The sequence below is a fragment of the Cyanistes caeruleus genome, chromosome 2 (assembly GCF_971803275.1).
Source record: "Cyanistes caeruleus chromosome 2, bCyaCae1.hap1.1, whole genome shotgun sequence".
NCBI lineage: Eukaryota > Metazoa > Chordata > Aves > Passeriformes > Paridae > Cyanistes > Cyanistes caeruleus.
Window position 1 is genome coordinate 102,288,011 of NC_141702.1, and position 19,483 is coordinate 102,307,493.

At 42.4% G+C, this 19,483-nt stretch overlaps 1 protein-coding gene across 8 annotated transcripts in view; it reads right to left on the reverse strand.

The window, feature by feature from the left end:
* DUSP10 (dual specificity phosphatase 10) overlaps window positions 1-19,483 on the reverse strand; it is a 261,089-nt gene that overhangs the window by 239,271 nt on the left and 2,335 nt on the right. For 7 of the 8 annotated variants that reach the window (XM_086878805.1, XM_086878808.1, XM_086878807.1 and 4 more), the window contains exon 2: window positions 6,470-6,580. The gene's annotated coding sequence lies outside the window, so the exon portion shown is untranslated. Of the gene's footprint in view, window positions 1-6,469; window positions 6,581-9,657; window positions 9,834-19,483 lie in introns of all 8 variants that reach the window. The other variant, XM_086878812.1, reaches the window with a different exon arrangement.

A 19,483-nucleotide genomic window follows, 5' to 3' on the forward strand; every position in this document is an offset into this window, starting at 1 on the left:
TTAGTTTCTGACAAAAGCAAAGGCATCCTTTAAGGAAATTCAGTCCTTCCATCAAGAATAAAATTAAGCCTCTACAGCTGCAGCTATAGTAGACCCTCACAATCATAGACTAAGAAAAGTGCCCTCAACTGAAATTCTGATTTGGAGGTTTAAAAAAAGGCTTGTCTCTGCAACGAAAAATGGACATGCACAAATACATAAAATTTATGGAATAAATGTATAGCAATGCTTTTTGTGTTTTACTTTCACATAAGCATCTTGTATCATAGGGCAAAACAGGAAATATGGGTTGAAGCCTCCTGAAAACATCAGTGACAAGGATAAGCAACAACTCAGTTGCTGGTGATGAAAAACATGCAAAAAATGAGAAAAAACTAAACCAAGTATTTTCACTGGAGCAACGTCATAATTTTTTTTTTTTTGACAGCTTATCAGAAATGAGTCCAAATAGCAACTCAAATTGTGTTTTTACATGAGTTTTTTTTAATGATAAGGAGTAAATGGTAAAAAAAAAAAAATAAAAAGCAATGTAAAAGAGGTTCATATTCATTCATGTTGGATCACAGCCAAACTTAGCTGCAGTCTTGGATTCCAAATATGCCAAAGTTTAGACAGAAAAAACAACATTATTCATTCTAATTTTAATAAAATTATTTCTAATTCACTTTCCTGGCTTCTGCTGGGAACTGAATGAAGAAATCCCAAAGTAGGCATCTGCTGTAGCATCCATTTATACACTTGCACAGGAAAGGAAAAAACTCTGCAACAGGACTCTAAGTCAGAACTGCAACTGGAATCCCGATTCCTTGCTTCCAGACCTTTCATTATTTTAAATGTGCAGTCTTCACACTAAGCTGACACAAGATTTTGCATTTCTACTCAAACACAACACAATTTTCAGGAGCTGGGTAAGGAAGCAAAAGCTTTCCTGGAGCCTTGCCACTACTGCTTGCCTGTTTTTTGGGTAGCTAAGGGAGGGATGCTTGGCCTTGCTGGGCAGGATCCTTGCACATCCCAGCCTTGCTCCTCCCTTGCCCATGCTGCTCCCTGGCACTGCTCATGGGCTCCCAGGGCTTTCCACCTGAGCTCTGATCCCAACTCATCCCACACAGTACACAGGGCCCAATAGTGTCTTGCCGTAACAGCAAGGTGGCTCAGGAGTCTTCTTTCCATCCATTACTATTTTCCCAGGGATTCATATTCTCTCCATATAATGAGCAAGCAGGAAAAATGCAGCTGTTGCAAACAAGGCTGTCAAATCCTGTAGTCATCAAAATGACCCCAGCACTGAGATCTAGGACTGAAAGCCCCTCCACTGCTGTCTAGAACAGAGCATCTTAGCATCTCTTCTGCTGTCGCTTAACAGCTTCCATTAAAGATTAAGTACCACAGAGAGTGAACCAACTACAGCAAGGATGATAAAAACACATCCAGCAGGAACATTTCATACCACTTCCCTCTCCCTCTTGGCATTAAGGCAACCGTATGCTCTGTGTTTTAAGAGGAAAAAAAAAATCCAACCCAAATCAAAAGCCCCAAGCACATTATTTTCACATCTGATTTGCATAACTGATGAATAGTTTCTACACCAAATCACATTAGTAAGCCCATTACCATCCACAGTAAGACACTGGGAGGACACACTCCACAACACAAAAGAAGAAAAACTCTTGCTTCTCAAAGATATGTCCTTCCCTTGACCTTTGCCTACACTAGAGTAAGGGTAAAAGGGGCCTGAACAGTGAGCTGGGAGGCCAAAGCAACCACACATCTCATGGCAAGCAGCAGACACCCATCTCTGTTCACTGAGATCCTTTATATCCATCAGAATGGTGTCTAGCTGACAAGGACTGTCAAGAGGCACAAAGGATGTGACAACTAGAATTGGTGCAGAACACGAGCCTTTATAGCCAGCACCTGCCTTCAGAGATACCTGGTGGATACTAAAACGTGATGCATTTGTAAGGAGCTGGCACTGCTCACGGTGCTGCACAAGCTGCAGGAGGATACAAACTGATACAAGTCAACATAAAAGCTCTGCTGATTTATACTGCCTGAAAACTGGCCCCAAAGAGTTTGTTACCTAGACAACCAGAAGGAAACTAATTCTTTCAGTACCACAGGAATTGGCAAGATTGAGTTGTTTACAAAGTCTGCTCTTGAACAACATTTTCCTTTTTTTTTTTTGGCTTATAAATTATTTGGGCCCTTGCATAGTAAGCTGAATTGTATCTGTCATGGTTAGCACAGATATAACTCATCTCATTAAGGAAGGGTACAAACTTATTTTCTGATGAATTCTCCAGGCTTGCTAAACAAAATAAGGCATTTGGTGCTCCAAGCAGGTTACAAACAACCCTATGGTTAAAGCACTATCAACACTGGTCTGTGTCGGATTCCTCAGTCTTTTTTCAGACAGACACAGCTCACAAGGTGCCTGTTCAAACTCACTGTGCAGCTGGAACATGTAGAGATGGGGCCCACGAGCTCTGAAGTGCTGTAACATCATGGCCACAACCCAAGCTGCCCCCAGGACAGGGGTTTCTGCCTGTTGGTTCTGCTGCAAGAAAGAGGGAGCTGGTTTCCTCTAACCGGCTTTATAAAGGATGCCATGGCATTCCTGGAGCCCACAGCACACCTTGTCTCAAAAGGCTTGACTGCACATTCTCCCACAAAGTAAATCATATGACTGACTTCAGTTGTGCTTCAGAAACTGGAATGGCCGTCTCTGAACTCCCTGGAGTTCACAAAGAACTCAAATCTGCAGGCAGTGAAAGGAAAGACTGAGCTGGCTCAGCCCTCATCATTGACTGACCTCACCTTGTGCCCTTGTAAGGCATCACCACTGGCTTCAGCAGGGCCTGAATAGAACTCCAAAGAATTCAGCAGTTGCTCCAAAACTCACATCAGCCTTTGGATGGGCAGAGGCTAGCTTAGAGTCCCGTGGGATCTCAGTGGGAGTTTTGGAAGAAAATTCCCCATTTCAGCAACAAGGGACATAGACAAAAGATGGGGGGAAAATATTTTTAAATTAGTTCCTTCTTAGTCCCTTGCATGTTCATTTCTGTGGTAGAAAATAATTACATCCCTGATATTTAGATCAGCAATCCATTTTCTTCCTCTTTCTCTTTCAGTTGAGAAAGTGCATTATAAATATTAAAAAAATAACTCCTCATGAGGTTAAGGAAAAAACCAGAAAATCCAATACTCTGAACTAAAAATATAGAATACAAGAAATAAATTTGTTTGTGGGTCGAAATGGAAAATGAAAAGTTTTCAGCCTTCTAGTTCAGCAACAGATCTATCTGCTTTCTGTATTTATACCACAAAATTACAAAAAAACAAATTAAAAATGGAGAGGCAATCAGAGTAGCACATTCCCAGCTGGAAAAACTGTTCCAAGCAGCAACACACAACCTTTGCTAGAGTGTTTACACCTTGGAAAAGCAGCTTCACTGTGGAGAAGGCACGAACAATATGCAGCAGGAGAGACCTTTAGCCTTCTGGGGAAGGTCTGTGCTAATTACCTGGGTCAAAGGGAGGCACAGCTTTCTTCATCTTCACTGGGAAGAGGAAACTGTGTTTGGTATGGACAATGCATATTTCACTGAAGCAGTGAGGCTACTAAAATGTTTTCTGGAACACCAGCTAATCTCACTGGCTGCTCTTGCAATCCACCAGGAAATGCAGAAAAACCTTGAGGAGGCTTTTCATGACACCCCTCAGCAGTGGGACTGCAAGAGTTCAGGTTTCATTCCCTTATGCCTGTGACACAGCAGACAACCATGCCTATGAAATAAGAGGTGCTCAGTGTTCTGCTGAACCAGGTTAATGCTGGTGCTTCATGTTCAGGCAGAATGTTTTACTCAGAGACCCACACCACACCATATGAATATTAAATTCAAAATCCCATTACATGCCTCTGTAATGGAAAATTCCTTTTCTTGCACAGAACTATAGGGGCTTGAGTGAAGGAAAGCCCAGTTAGCTATAAATAATTCCCCCAAATAATGAAGCAATTTTAAGACATGGAAGGAATGGGTCATGTGCCATTCTTTCATGAAGAATGGTCTCTTTTTGTCGTTCTCTGCAATTCGGATTTTTTCTTTTTTTTTTTTTTTTTTTTAAAGCAACACCTATTTTCTGTCAAAATACCCCCCATATTATTGGGGTAAAAAACTATTGAATGCCAAGTTTTCTTAGCCAACCAAAATGTTTGTGGTTTTTTTCGTTTGTTTGTTTTTGTGGGGTTTTTTTTAAGGAATTGGCCCATATAGACATAATCTTTGTCTGACTTTCCCGAAAACCTTTGACGCGCTCATTTTGCTCTCCAGATCATCCACTTAAGGAATGTGTGGGAAGCTGAGCAATGTATCCATTGCTTCTGTCTGCAGTTTCTCATCACTGGTATTGCTACACTGGGACACACAGCAAGGTCTTAGTCACCTGCTGGGCTAGACAAACTCACGAGTATATCTCGAATGCCTCCACCCTGATTTCTGCCTCTATGAGACACAAGCTAAACTTGCCTCCAACATAATGAACGTTGGGTTCTGTAACACCAAAACTCATAGACTCCAACTCTTGCAACACCCTCAAGAAACAATATGAACATTTCAGAAACACATTTTGGCCTTCAGACTGCTCCGCCAATACAACAGCTGCTATGGAGCATCACAAAGCCTGTATTTGTACAGTGCCACCATCTCTGTCCTTGGAGAAGTCAGGGACAGGGGTGTGACTGAGGCATTCTGTGCTCCAGAAACAGGAGCAGCTGGTACAGTGTCTGCAGGAGCACCCATGGGGTCTGCTCTAATTTAAACTGGCCCCTGAGCAGCTCAGAAGCTAAGAAACAGAAGCAGAGATGCCTCAAGCCACTGTTGTACTCTCTTCCTGAAGCTGCACCTTTGGAAGCACGGCAGAAAATAACAGCAGATTGTAAGAGGGCCAGCAACAAATCTGGGCAGAACAAAGTCTCCTCACCCAACAGTGTATTTTACTCAGACACCAACAACCCTAAAGTTGCACCCTGCTGCAAGGCAGCATTGCTTGCTGTGTCACCTAAGAGGAAGAGGGAAATGTCTCAGCTTCTGGTCATATTTATCCCAGCTCTACTACTGACTAATGTAATTTCACTTCCACAGCATTGCTTTGGAATTACCCTCCGGAAACCAGAAGCAATCAGCCTCTCTTAGCACACAGAACCGATCAAAATTTCAGTTTTGATCTTGGGATCATCCCAGATGGTGCAATCAGGCTTGAGGCTTTTCCTAATCAGAAGAAGAGGGTTAAACAGGTAACAAGCAAAGAACTTTGCTGTGTCATACAAATACTGAATCTTGCCCAAGAACAGTGGGCAGACTGTGTCTGATTGATTATATTGGCAGTCAAAGAAACTCATCTTTCCTAATACTACATGCTCTCAATGGGGAGAGCTGCGAATGTGGGAAGAGAGAGAGAGAGTGGAGCAAAAGGGAATTAAAAAAGCAATTCAGCATTTATCTCACAGCACGGTGAACACACAGAAGCTGAAGCAGGAAGCTGGGAAGTCCCACATGATCCATACAAGCTATAAGACAATCTCCTAGATGTTCAGCCCTGGGGGTGAAAAACTGGCAAATCCAGAGAGGAGAAAAGCATTCTTGTCTGCCACTGCTGACCGCTTACATCTGATGTTAGGGCACAAGTTCTAGCTGAGCAGACTTAATTTCTCATCTGGACTCACCCACTTCCAATCTGGAACTGGAAGGAATGGGATGGCCTCCAGATAAGTCTCCAGATACAATTCAGGTTCGAGTCCATGAAATGTTCAGGATTTTATTTCAAACCAAATCAGCTTCTCCTGTAAATTCAAAAGTGATTCTCTGGAGATATAGGTTTACTTCTGTGATCCATAGCATTTCTGGGAAATATGATGTATTACTGGACCTAATTACTGGCAGATTCAAGCAAACAAATAGATCTCTGGTCTTCAAATAATTTTAAACAGAAAATCTTTGTTTATTGGTCAAAATTATCTCAAAAACTGAGTCTGCAGTGGCTACAGCATGCAAATGAAATCATTTCTCTAATCATTTCTCTTGTCCTTCAGTAGTGGCCACCCTGCCTCTCCTTGCCAACTACAAAAGAGAATGAAAACCTGTTCCTAAATTTTCAGATACGGAAAGGAAGCATCCTCAGCCCTCTTGAGCCAGCCAGAACAGGGCACACTGCCCACATGATGAGAGGGCATTAGTAAGTTTCCCTCTTGAAACAGGAGCTTTCCTGAGCCCACCACACACCATGTCTGCACACTTGGCCTGGGACACCCATCTCACCTTGGGAATCTCTCCGCAAGTTATTTACAGGGTTTCCTCCACCTTAGGGGAAGAGAGAGAGCACACAGGAGCTAACAGGTGTGAAATCAGCACTAAAGGGGTTTTCATGCAGCTGGTGTAATCCTCATGAAAAACAGCTTCTCCTACATTACCTTATTTCTGTGGGTCCTCCTGTTGCTGCTGTGAAGGTAGCCATACACCCTACCTCACGTGGGTGTTACAAGTGCATCAAAGTCTTCCAAGTGCTGTGCAATCAAGTAAACCTGTAAAACACAAGAATTTATTTTGAAAGCAGACTAATTTGTGTACATATTTACAAATACAAAGAAATTAAAATAAAGCCAATTTTTATGGTTTGCATTGGAGGGTAACTAGTCATTTTGCAAAGACAAGAAGGGCAAGAAAGCTGTATTTTAGCCTAATTAATCAGAACTAATGAGCCCCTAAAACCTTGTTTCTCTCAATCAGCACACTATCAGCAGTGACACTATAGTAGCCTGTTCTCCATCAAAGAGTAGCCCAGGGGCAATTTAATGACACTCCAATGTGACTGTCTCCGAGTTTTTCCAGGAAGTAAAGCTTGCCTAAATTTCCAGACCAGATGGTGGAACTGTGAGACAAACTGTCAGATGGCTCTGAAGTGTTTAATACAATTAAGGATATGCAATCTGGAAACGCCCTGAGCTTAGACAATTTGTCCACAGATTTCTGTAAAGCTTTCAGAAACAAATCCACACAGTCTCCTTCTGAACAAGCTTAATGATGTTTTAGCCAACAGCAAGGGAATCAGGGATCACAGGAAGCAAACAGAACCCATTGCTGATGCCTTCTCAGCCCCATAATAGGCAGGACAGCAAAGGAGCAGAACATCACCTCAGGAAAAACTTCACTGAAAGAGTTTTTAAGCATTTAAATGCATTGTCCAGCGTGGTGGTGAAGTTGACATCCCTGGAGATGTTTGAGGAACAGCTGGATGCGGCACTTTGTGCTGTGATCTAATTGACAAGATGGTGATTGGTGAAAGGTTAGACTTGATGATCTTAGAGGCCTTTTCCAACCTAAAAGATTCTGTGATCAACAGTTGATAAACATCATGAAATAGAATCAGTTTCTCAATAGCAAACATTTTGTGCTCATAGTACTTTTCATCCAAGTAAACATTAATTCTCTCTCCTCATAGACTTGCAATTACACCACCTGCACAGACAGGGAAACTGAGGCACTTTACTCCACAGCTCATCTCCATCCAGCAGACCAGTGGGAGAACAGCACATACTGGACCTGCCTTCTCTTTACTCACCCTGTCCTCCTCTTCTTTGCTTTCCACCTGCACTAGCATCAGCCTAAGGAAGTAGCTCCCAAACCCCTAACATTTTCACAAGCTTAGGAAGACAGCTTGCCTTTGACATCAAGCGAGACAGGGGACACCCACAGAATGGGAAAACCCCCCACCTCCCCACACTTCAGAGCAGCAGAGCTGAGTGGAGAGTTACTCTGAACAGAAACACACAAATACATGGCCCCAGCTACTCTCTGTTAATTGTTTCACCAACACACATATCCCAATACCAGGAACAGGAGCACCCAGTAGCATCCCCCATGTGACATTTCTCACTGAAACATTTTGTCTACTCTAGAGTAAAGGGAGAGAGCTACTGCCTAAAACACACACAGGTGAAAGAAGAAAGGAAAAGGTTGGAGGAGAGGCTGAGCTGCTGTAGCACAAAAAGCAAAAAATTAGTGCCCATGGAAGAGTTCAAGATCTCCCACTTCCAGGTGTGCTTTGTGATCTGGTAAAGGGCAACAGGGAGATGATCAGAACACCATAGTGGATGATATAAATCACAGAATCACAGAAATGTTAGTGTTGGAAGGCACAACTCAAGATCATCTAATGCAACCCCTCTGTGATGGCAGGGTTGCCTCACATCAAATCCACTCCAGAGAGGAATCTGCTCTCTTTGATCTCCAAACATAAATACATGAAGGGCTTGAGAGTGCTTAAAACAACTTGAGGTACGTAAGACATATCATCAGTGTTTCCAAAACAAGCAGATAAAACCCCAAGATACTCAGTTTAAAACAACTAGTGTTAGACCTGGAAATAAACCTATATATAATTGCACAACTAGAACTAAAACCTGTGACAGTGCCCAGAGCCATGAACTCTTGTTCTGTAACTACTTGAAGCCAACACAGCCACCAGCTACTGCCAAAGAACAACCTTCCCACTTCACACTCCTGTCACTCCTTCCCATTCACACCAGCAACTGGGCTCTGCATCAAGCTGTATTTGTTTATGAATGCCAGCAAGACTTAAGAAGTAGAGGTGGGAGTAAAACCTCTGGAGCAATTGTGGCATTGTCATCCCAAATTAAATTAATCTGCCTTTGGAAGATACGCATGACCTCTTTTCCTACCCCTCACACTAACTTTGCAGCCCATGTCTGATTCTTCCTGCCAAAATGGTGTGTGCCTCCTCACTGGGCTGAGTTTCACAGCCCACAGCATTTCCTGTGGACCCTGCAGCTCATGGAATGACGCAGTGGCTTGGGGGAATCATTGGCTATCCCCACCCAAACTGCTCCAAGTGTGGCCTCCCTCAGGCTATGAGTAGCCTTTAGTGGAGGTAAAGCAGGGCTGCTCAGCTCAGCGAGTCTGCTTTCCAATGCACACTGTGGAATGTGCCGAGGGTTGAGGTAAAGACCAGAGAAGGGACTTTTGTAAAGGTTCTCAAAGGAGTTTATTCTACAGAAGGGGCCAGGGACAAAAGACAACTAAACAGAGTATACAGCAACTTATATATAGGGGAGGCTGAAGGGGCAGGTACAACTCATAAACCAATAGGGAAGACTTAGGGGAGGAGCACAAGGCAGGGGTCACAACAGATGAACCAATGTGAAAGCAAAGGGGGAGGGAACAGTTTGCATAATCCAATAGGATGTCAAATACCAGGTGATTGAGAAGGAATGTTCCAGAAAAAGGGGTAGGTACAAGATGGGATTGAGAAGTCAATGGGAGGGGCAGGGAAGAACTGGGAAGGTTCGGAAGCAGGGGGTAGGGTTTACAATGATTGATGGTATAGGGGAGGGGGGGGATACAATTTGGAATAAACCAATAAACCAGGGGGAGTAACAGAACAAATCACTTATATAAAGAACTTAAAATGTATTGAAAGAAAACACACCCCAGCAATGGAAGAGGCAGCTGTGCAGCCATACAAGTGCCATACTTCCTGCTGCTCAACAGCCAGATAGGAAAACATGTCACTGCACATCTGAGAATTCTATTGAGAACTGCATTTGTTGCACATGCTCAGATGAACAAATAAAGGCCTTACAGGTAATCTTCAGCTCCTGTTCCACCAACTCCTGGATGTTTGTTTTCACACATTTCTTTTCTGCTTCAGGTGTTGTGATATATTTATGCATACAGGGAACATCCTTTTGCACTGTGCAGGATTCCTTATGTAGCTATTCCTGGTTAAAAGGCCACACAATACACTTGAGAGCACACCTGAAAAAGCCAGTGAAAACTTGCTACTACATATTCAAGTGTATATAATAAATGGAAATGGTACCTGGAAAGAAGAGCTGGGAATCTGATGCTAGAGTACATCAAAGAGCAAACAGTCTGCAAGAAGGTATTTCAGGATGGAAGACCCCATCTACCCAACATGCCAGAAGATGAGAACTCAGCCAGTATCTTTAATAAAAGGAAGAGCAAACCCAAAGCCTGCAAGTGCTTGCTACCTTAACTGCTCACAACCTTCAAAACCAGGTGGTTGTGACATACCAAAAATAAAAAGATCACATGCATTCCTGCCTTAAATAAATTGGTTTATATCTCTCTCAGAAGGTTGAGAGTGTAACAACACAACTTTGAATGTTTGGAATGTTAGGCTTGCTGCTGAATGCAAGACAAGTGCATAGGGATGTAACAGGAGCAATTCATTACCCTCCCTGCTGCACGTGAGCCAAATCAATCAGGAACTAGTTGGGAACCCCTCCTGCTCTAAACAACTTACAAGCTGCCTCATCCAAAGAGTGGGGAGAGGAACAGCTCCCTGCCACTTCCTACAGCTCATATTCACCACATCACTGAAGCTGGCAGATGCAGCAACAGACACAAGAACTGCAGGAGCCAAACTGATTCAAAGCATCACTGTTCCCAGAAGACTTTTCCATGCTTCTCCTTGAATCATTGATGCACTCAGCTGACAGGCTTGAGGGGGTGAGAAGTGACCTGCAGTGACCTTATACAGGAGCAGTGATTCCATTCTTTAGAGCTGTCATGCAGTGTTAAATTCACAGCTTTCATGCAGGTTATTTGTAAATGAGTTCAATAGATGCTGGAGCTTTCTTTACATGGGCAGTTGCACAAAGCTTGGCAGTGTTTGAGACACATTCTCTAATTTCCCCTATACATATTTGTCATCTTCTCACATGACCTGTCTCACATATTGCGCATGAGCTCCCTGTGCTACACCTGTCAGTATCTCACCCTGCACGGGATGTCTCTCAAAAAAACGCTCTGCACAGCTCCAGGCTCACTCTCAACCTGATATACTTCTCTCTCTCCAAGCTCATGAAAAATACCTTCCCTAGGCAGTTTCTTCAAAGGAATTCTTGTCTAAAGATGCTTTGATAAACAGCCTGTATTACCAGAAGGACGTTATCTATTAAGCAGTGTAACTGGTAATTCTGAGATCAGGTCTCCTGGTACACTTTCATAATGTTTTCCTACTGGTATTATCCAGCAGAACTACGGATGAAAGTCAGATAACAAAGATAAATGGTAAAAGGCAAATAAAGTCTTCATGCATTGTGCCATGGTCTTTCTTCCAGAAACAGATGGCAGCTTGAAAAATGCTGGGCTTCAAACTGTATGTGACCCAGTGGGTCAGTGATGCTGTACATCATCATCTGCCTGGCCCTGGCACAGAAAGACAGGTGGGATTGCACACAGGAAAGACTGAATCGGCCTCTGGATGGATGGGGTAGTGTGGGGCTTGGCAAATCACTTCATCCTGCTCTAAATCTGCAAGGTGGGATATTTTGGCTGACAAAAACAAATATTTGTTTTTGGACAAATTATCAAATGTGCAGTTTTATATATGCCAAATATGACAGTTTCAGACCATGGCCTTTTCCTGCACAATGACAATTTCAACCTCAGTGTGTAATTCAAATTTCATAATTTCATTGGACAATTGCAGATTAGAGCTCTGAAAAGGTCTCACTTTCTTCTCCCTACTTCTGAGGTGAAAATGAAAACCAGAGGGGAGCACTTGATGAAGATTTTGCTGATGGGATCACCTACAGCTTTCTTTATTGGCGCGGATCACAGTTTATAAATTCAGACATAAAGAATTATTTTCATTAAATAGCATCCAACAAACCAAATTATTTTTCCATCCAGCAGCAGCTATGACAGACAAAAAAAGATGTTAAGCATAAACAGCTTGAAAAGTAAGCACCTCAAAAGAATATCTAGTTCTGAATTACACAGCTCAAATTGTCATTTAAAATCATTGGTTTAGATTGTTGTAGGCTCAGGCTGTTATCTAGCACAGATCAGCATGATATAAGGCAGAATCTGGGATTTATAATATGTACCATGGGTACACAACTTGCTCCTAAAAGTAAGAAACTTCACTTCTCCTCTGACCTGCTATACAACTCAGGTAATTTGCTCATCCTCCACAAAGTACATCAACTGGATGTACCACAGCTCTGTCTCTAACCACAGGGACCAGCTGAACTCACAATCAGACAGAATTGCCTTGTGAAGCTCAACCTATCATGGTGCCAAGAGGAAAAAGTACCTTCACCTGCACCTGTCACAGGCACCCAGAATGTAGGGTACACCCAGGGGGACCTGCAAGGCAGCCACTGTCACACCAAGTGATCATCCAAAGTCTGACAGCTACAACCAAGTATAAGGAGAACTTAAGGAAGAAGCTTGCTCAAGGACAATGTGTAGTTGCCTTCTGCTGGTGAGGAGTAATACCATGAACCCAGGACTCCTTGCACCTGCAAAATAAAACAGAAGAGGTGGATGTGGAACATACTCTGTTGAAAACACCGCTCCTACCTCTGAGGCTGTATTTGGGTACCACGCACCAGAAACAACATCACACATCATTCCAGCCTGGCTGGGCCACAACACGCTGGTCCTCAGGATGAGTATCAGTCTCATTCCTGCTTCTTTAGCAAACAACCCTTCAGGAGAATACAAGCTTTGAGCTTCATTCAGTTGCACCGCTAAAGGGATGCTAAAATGGAAACTGAGAAAATGAGCTCGGAGGAGGTATTTAAGGGAATTACCCTAGGTCAGAACTATGAGATAAAGGTTTTCAGGCTCTGCCAATTCATCTAAACACTGCTGTGGTCAGGGCCCAAGGGCTTTGACATTTTCATCTACATAGTCTTCAGTTTTGTTAGGCTTTCAGTTGTTTTTCTCTTGGCAAAGGTGCATTTGTAAAAGAAGCAGCATTACAACTAAGCTAGAAAAAGCAGTCTCTCTCTTTTCTGCCCAAACATGCACAAAAGACATCAAACACATGGCAGCAGCCAATAGCTGTTGGTGTTACCAATATTTTCTAGCCTGTTTCCCAGCAGGTCAGGTGGAAAGAAAGAGTCTCTCTGGGGTTTCTTCAGCTGAAGTTTGATTGATCAGCTCTAGATGAACCAAATTGTTCCTGTAAGTGCTTCTGTAAACAAACTAATTACAAACCCCTATTAGACTGTATTTAGTTTATGCATTTAGCAGTAACATCTGCACCAGCTAAATCAGGCTGGAACAAGCAAACCTACCTCTGGCACAGTATCTAGTGGAGAAAGCATATTAGACTTCTTTTTGTTCACAGCTTTTTCTCTCTTCTCCCCAGCCCAGTGACCCTTTCTGACAAAGATTTATAGAACTAGCAGTCTAAAGGGGGTCACTGCAGGGCAAGAAAGCGTAAAATGAAAATGCAAGAGGCAACTGGAGATTAGCTTAAACTGAGATTCATGTTTTACAATTATAACAGTAAATTCAAGAGTTCAGAGGAGACAGCACTGTGCTTTACTTCTCACTAAGCATGTCAGAGTGATTTAGAAGTGACCATTTGTCCTGCTACAAACAACAACTTTGTCTTGAGATCACCTTGACTTGCTACTTGCTGCTTTAGACATGAGCTGCAATGATGCACCTTCCGCTCTGCACCTCTCAATTCTCATGAGGAAACACAGCAAGGTCTGAGTATTTCAGCAAGATATTTGTGAAAACATCCCTTTGCTGGGACTGCTGAGGAACATTCACTCAGGAAAAAAAAGGAGAAATGAACACCAAAGAACAGAAAGTCTCTTTGTATTGATTTGTTCTCCAGTTCATATTCTTAGGCACTGAATTATCCATCTTCCACATAAAATGATGTATTTATTACTATCTATTTTCCAGACATACCCAGCATATGGGTATGTCTGGAAAATAGATATCTCTTTTTTACAGAGAACTCTCAGCCCAAGGATACAACTACGGGCTGGGTACCAAAAAACCCACACTTCTTAGCCTTTCCTTCTCAACTTTGAGCACTAAATATAATGTGCATCTCTCAATTCTTGTTTCATAGATATATCCAAGGATTCTGAATGTTAAACATGTATGTGAGGTATAAGAATGGTTTAAGACTGACCACATGAACTCCACACTAGTGCAAAAGTAGCTGGTGGACTAGAGATTAAACCAGTGCTTCTGCATTACTGCTGCTTCTTTTTCTATTCTCCTGTATTCTGGGAAGAATCCAAACAAGTTTCATTCACTTGTTCTACCAAACTACAATAGCTGAGTCAGTCTTTAAAAGCATGTCTTTTTTTAGTATTTATCCTTCATATGTACTTATTCATTTACCATAAATAGGAGTGGATCACTTTTTGTTTACCTGAAGATATGAACATTTTTATTTTCCAGAACTGCCTGAAAGAGAAATTTCCCAGGCATAATGTCCTGGAGCATATTAGTGGGCACTAGTGGCTTCATCCTTGAAGCAACTCTGCTTTAACTTTAAAACTAAATGCAAAGTTAATTAGTTGTTGGTTTGTTGGGTTTTTTTTTTTAACAGAGAAGCAACAATCCACCACTAGCCTGATTTATCCCACTGCTGGAATTGCTTCCACCAAAAGAACAGCCACAATTAAGCAAAAGGTATATGCAATTTTCAGTAAGTTTTTGCCTAGGGTTGCACCAGTAGAAAGGTCACCAGAGCTGGGTCCTCTGTAGGTAGCAGATCTAGATATATATATATATATATATATATATGTATAGCTGATACAGGAAAGTAGATCAGGACGAGCCTAACTCTAGGAGCATTAATGGATCAATCACCTAAGTGAATTAAAACACTTAAGCTCCCTTCTTTACTCTATGGCAGGTTGGGACATCCCTCAGTTAAAGTTTAGTGTTTAGTTAGGAGAAGGATTATCAGGCATGTATAAGCTTTGAAAGAGACCTGTCATGTATGAAGAGCAGCTGCTGATATTGATGCCCCATGGAGAAGCTCCCTTGGAGTTTGATTACAGCAGTCCAGCATTCCAATTTATGAATTACACTCAAGAACAGTTTATCCCCCTCATGCAGATGTGATCTAATGACATCAGTCCCCTCTGAGATTCCCAGTGGTGCTTTTAAACATATTAGATCATGGAGTCAGCTTGACAATTCTGCTTGAGGGGATTTGTCAAAGCCATTAGAGTGCAGGCTGGATGCCTGCACTGAAGGATGTGGTATCACCTGTCTAAGTCTGCACTGGCTAGCTGGGACCTCTGTGACAGATAGAAGTGCCCTACTATGCAGTGAGCTTATTTAACAAAGGCAAACCTCAAACCAACCACTTTACACAAAGCTTAATCCAAATCCTCAAAATTCAAAACAGATTTATTTATTTATTCCCTTCTCATTCATTTTCAGCACTGTGTGATGTGATAAATTTGGGAAAGCCAAAGAAAACAGACAGTACCCTCAGGAAGGCTGTATCCTCCGGATTTCCAAGCCAATCAAAACCAGGGAAAATGGCAAAAGGGACACAAACCCAATCACAAAGCTGAACTCTAAGTCCAAGGTTACTCAGAAGACAGTTTGGGCCTTCAGAAGCAAAGAAGGGACTTGGAAACACTCAATTACCACTTTGAAAACCTGACAGTACTTTGTCCGACAAAGCATACTTTGAAACAGTAACACTGCCTAAAACTCAAGGAGATGAGATTTTCCATGCTCAATGGGAGGCTACTGGAAATAGTATCAAAGAGGAGCTGATCACTCAAAAGCTGGCCTCCAAAACCTTTCCAAACTCTGGTTCAGAAAAGCTTCACAGCAGAAACCCTGGGAGGAGGAGGAGCTTCTACCAATTACTAGGATAAGGCTGGGAGCAGAATCACATTTTTCTATTCAGTTTGTTCTGTGGCACATGTTGATCCAGCCAGTAAGCAGGAAGATTAATGTGTTCTCCTGGGAGAGAAGAGCAGAGCTGCTGAGCAACAAATCTCATCCACAGAACCACTGACAGGCCTGTATATGGGCAGGGCCTGAAAGTCCATCCAGCTTAACCCTAAAAACAGAGAAGGGAAGCTGTAAATTCCCATTCCCATTTGGTGCCCAGGGGCCACCAACCCTACCACGGGGATTAAACACCTGGTCTCAGTCATTTCTCCAGCTGCCCATCTCAGTTTGGAGAGGGCAGCTCTCTGAACACCTGGAGCTCAGGGCACAGCTCTTCCCAGGCACTTGAGGAAATGGGGCAGGATATTCTGAGAATAACACACAGACACTAGTGTGACTCTAACCCACAAACTGCTGTCTCTAGCAGCAAACATATGGATAAATCAGGAACAGAGATGTGAACAAAACCACGTTTTCCGCTCATTTGCTTTTTCCAGGAGTCACAAATCACCCAGCTGCAATTATCATGTCCAGCACTTAAGCAACAGTTGGCTATTCACAGTTTCTGTAATATTTTTTTATACAACCATCTTTCCTCCATCTACCTTAGAGAGCTTCAGAACAAAACCAAATTTGTTTCTTGATTAGCACAGGGACTGCCTGCCTTTGGGACTCAGATGTGTTTCACAGGAAAGGGAATGTGAGCACTTGAGGAAGGTGCCTAACAGTTGTGACAGATCTTCTATTTTGCCTTTCCCAGTAAGTGAAACCCAGAGCAGACCTTCACATCTGTGTCTTCCCTGGGTGGCTGCATCCTCAGTGGAGCCAAATATCCCAACCCTTGCAAACAGGCCATGGCTGAGACAACAGCTTCCCATCCACAGCAGTGCTGACTGTGCTGGGACACATTCCCATTTCCCTACCGCCCACTGAGCTGTAAAAGGAACTCAGTACCTATAGCTTTACAGCTCCTTGAGAGAAACCACCCCAAAAAGTTTTACTTTGAGCCCTCCTGTTGCTACACTTTTATTCCATTACAGCCCACTTGAAATATCCTGAGTCTGTTTTCACACTCATGATGATAAGACTTTGCATTTGTGCTACCAACAAACATCCTACCATCCTTTTGGGAGGCTGTGAGGGAGGGCACAGAGTTAAGTAGCAGAATCCATACTGGAGTAAGGATGGGGATACTGGATCTCCTGGTTCCTCTGCCTCACACATTCCTGAATCACCTGTTTTCCAAAAATATTTAAAATCTTCCTTGGGAAATGTGATCAGTACATTTTTAGTCTGGTTTTCTCTGTAAATGAGGTTCATGTAACAGCACCGGTTGCCAACCCAAGTAACCTTCAAATCAGCTAAGTGACTTTAGACAAATCTGAGAGGATTTACAGCCTCAGGGATGGTCCTTACATTCCTGCACTTTTTGGAAAGCAACAACTGAGCAGAGATCTTCAGGCTATCATGTCCACAGAGAGAGAATACTATTTACACTCTGCCCAACAGCACAAACATGTTTGCATGTGCATATAGATGTAATATTCAGACATAAATACATGTTTAGTGACAGACTGACCAGCACATGCACAGGTCTGGGTCAGCTGTTTCCTGCTGACTTTTCTCTTCTTTAAATCTAAAAACTATGCATCATTCTATTTCAAATACAAGAATTTTCTTTTTCTAAAACTAAATAAAATATACTTTGCTTTTCCACTACTCTGCTGAGTTATTTATATTTTATCTTATTTGATGAAAGGCTGCTTCCTATCAAACTTTACAGACTCTTTTGCCTGTAATAGATGGCTTTGTCACCTCCACCACTGGGTGCAGTGTGGCAGCTAAGTGCCACTGCATATGGTGTTTGAAGTTGTTATAATAAATAGCTTCAAATCTGGTCTGGATCAGAGAAATAACTCTGAAGTAAAGAAAATAAAATTTCTCCTTTCTAGTTTCAGGAAGATCAAATGATAAAGCATTTGAAAACATCTTTTCTGCTTGGATCCCTGGCATTAAGAAAAAACACAACAGGAGAGCACAGTGAGGCAGATACAGAGGTGTTACTCTGGAATAAGACTTGGGAACAGTGATGCTTCTCCACAGAAAACTACATCAAATATGAGCAATGGACACCCATGACTTGAGCAGGGCTATGAGCAAATGGAGATGTGTGGATTCTGATGGTTTTTACATTTCCTTTGTGTGCTCTGTCACCTTTCTGAGGAACAAAACAAACTGAATTTCCACAGAAACATCAATCCCTTTCTCTCTTCAAAGCCACACAAAAATGCTGTTAAAAAGGCAAGATATTTTTTTTTATTATTTTTTTTATGTGATAATGGGTGTTTGTCCAAAAGAAGAGTACTGAGCCTGCCAAACTACTTTTGAAAGGGAACCGTTATCTGTTGTTTGTCTGAACTTCTTTCACATGGAAAGCAGAGTTTCAGGGAAGAGGAAGGATGCACACCAGGATCTCTCATGCTGCTCTGGAGTAGGGGTGAAAGCAATGCACAAGCTAAAACCTGAAAAGAGCCTTCACAGCAACTTCCCCAGCCTCTGTTATACATGGTAATTGTTAATGGAAATACCACAGCAAGTTATTTCTTCTGTTTTTTCAGTCTCGTTCTAACTCGTGTTTTGTATCCAATGTTTCAAATACAAGTGGATCATTCCTGTATAATGTGAAAAACAATGATTTTTATAAGGCTTGATTGGGTCAAAACTGCAAAACCACATGACACTTCCTGAGGCACATCTCAGTCAAACAGGACTTGGAAAAGTTCACATTTAGAAGACAAGGCAGGCTTCAAGCAAATGTCAAGATCATTACATGCCTAAAATACCTCAAGGACTGCCTCCAAAAGCCACCCAAAATCAGCAAGAAGTGTTTCTCTTATTTTGCTAATATTTTACTCAAAAAAACCCTTTCACAAGACAAAGTAGTCCACCAGCACTTGCCAACTAAAATGAATTACATTAAACTCAGACACCTTTAGGTTACTACAGTTTCTTTAAGAAAGAAAACGAACAGTGCTGAACCTGACAAACAATTAAAACCCACAGAATGTCCCATTTCACAAGAAGACTGAAGCTGTGCTGCAATTCCTTTCTCCCAGAGGTTAACAAGGCAAGTGCACCAGTTCTGCTGATCGGCACTTCTGCTGAGATAATCCCAGGTGCACCAACCTTCCCTCAGGACACAGAGCCAGATGTGTGGAGGACAAAGTTGGGCAAGCCTGACAATCTGTTAGGAGACACACCAGGTCTGTGGAGGAAACATTGGCTGCTACTTGTTTCATAGTATTGCAGCCCAAAGCTGCTTTGTGCAACTAAGAACCAAACCCTGTGAAACAGCAGTGAAACGGAATCCAGCAGGGAACTGGGTGGCAATCCAGTTTGGAAAAGGGAATACAGTAGTGTAAGAGAATTTCCAGGGATTTCCATTAATTTCCTTGGACTAACTGTCTGAAGAGTCATTACTTTAGTTTCCCCTGAATGCAAGAAATGGCAGTAAAATGGAATATGCTTGGGATTAGCTCACTGTGCTTAACGAGATGGGCAAAAACCCACAGCAGCACAGGTGACATCTGTGGGCTGACACCAGCTCTACACAGGGTTAAACACTGACTGTCCAGTGTGGCTGTTAGGGACCGTCAGGGAGCTAACCAGGAATAAATAAATCAGTTTTTAATAACAGCCTTGGTCCAGATTGACCAAGACTGCACCTATTCTTACACTAACCACCCTAT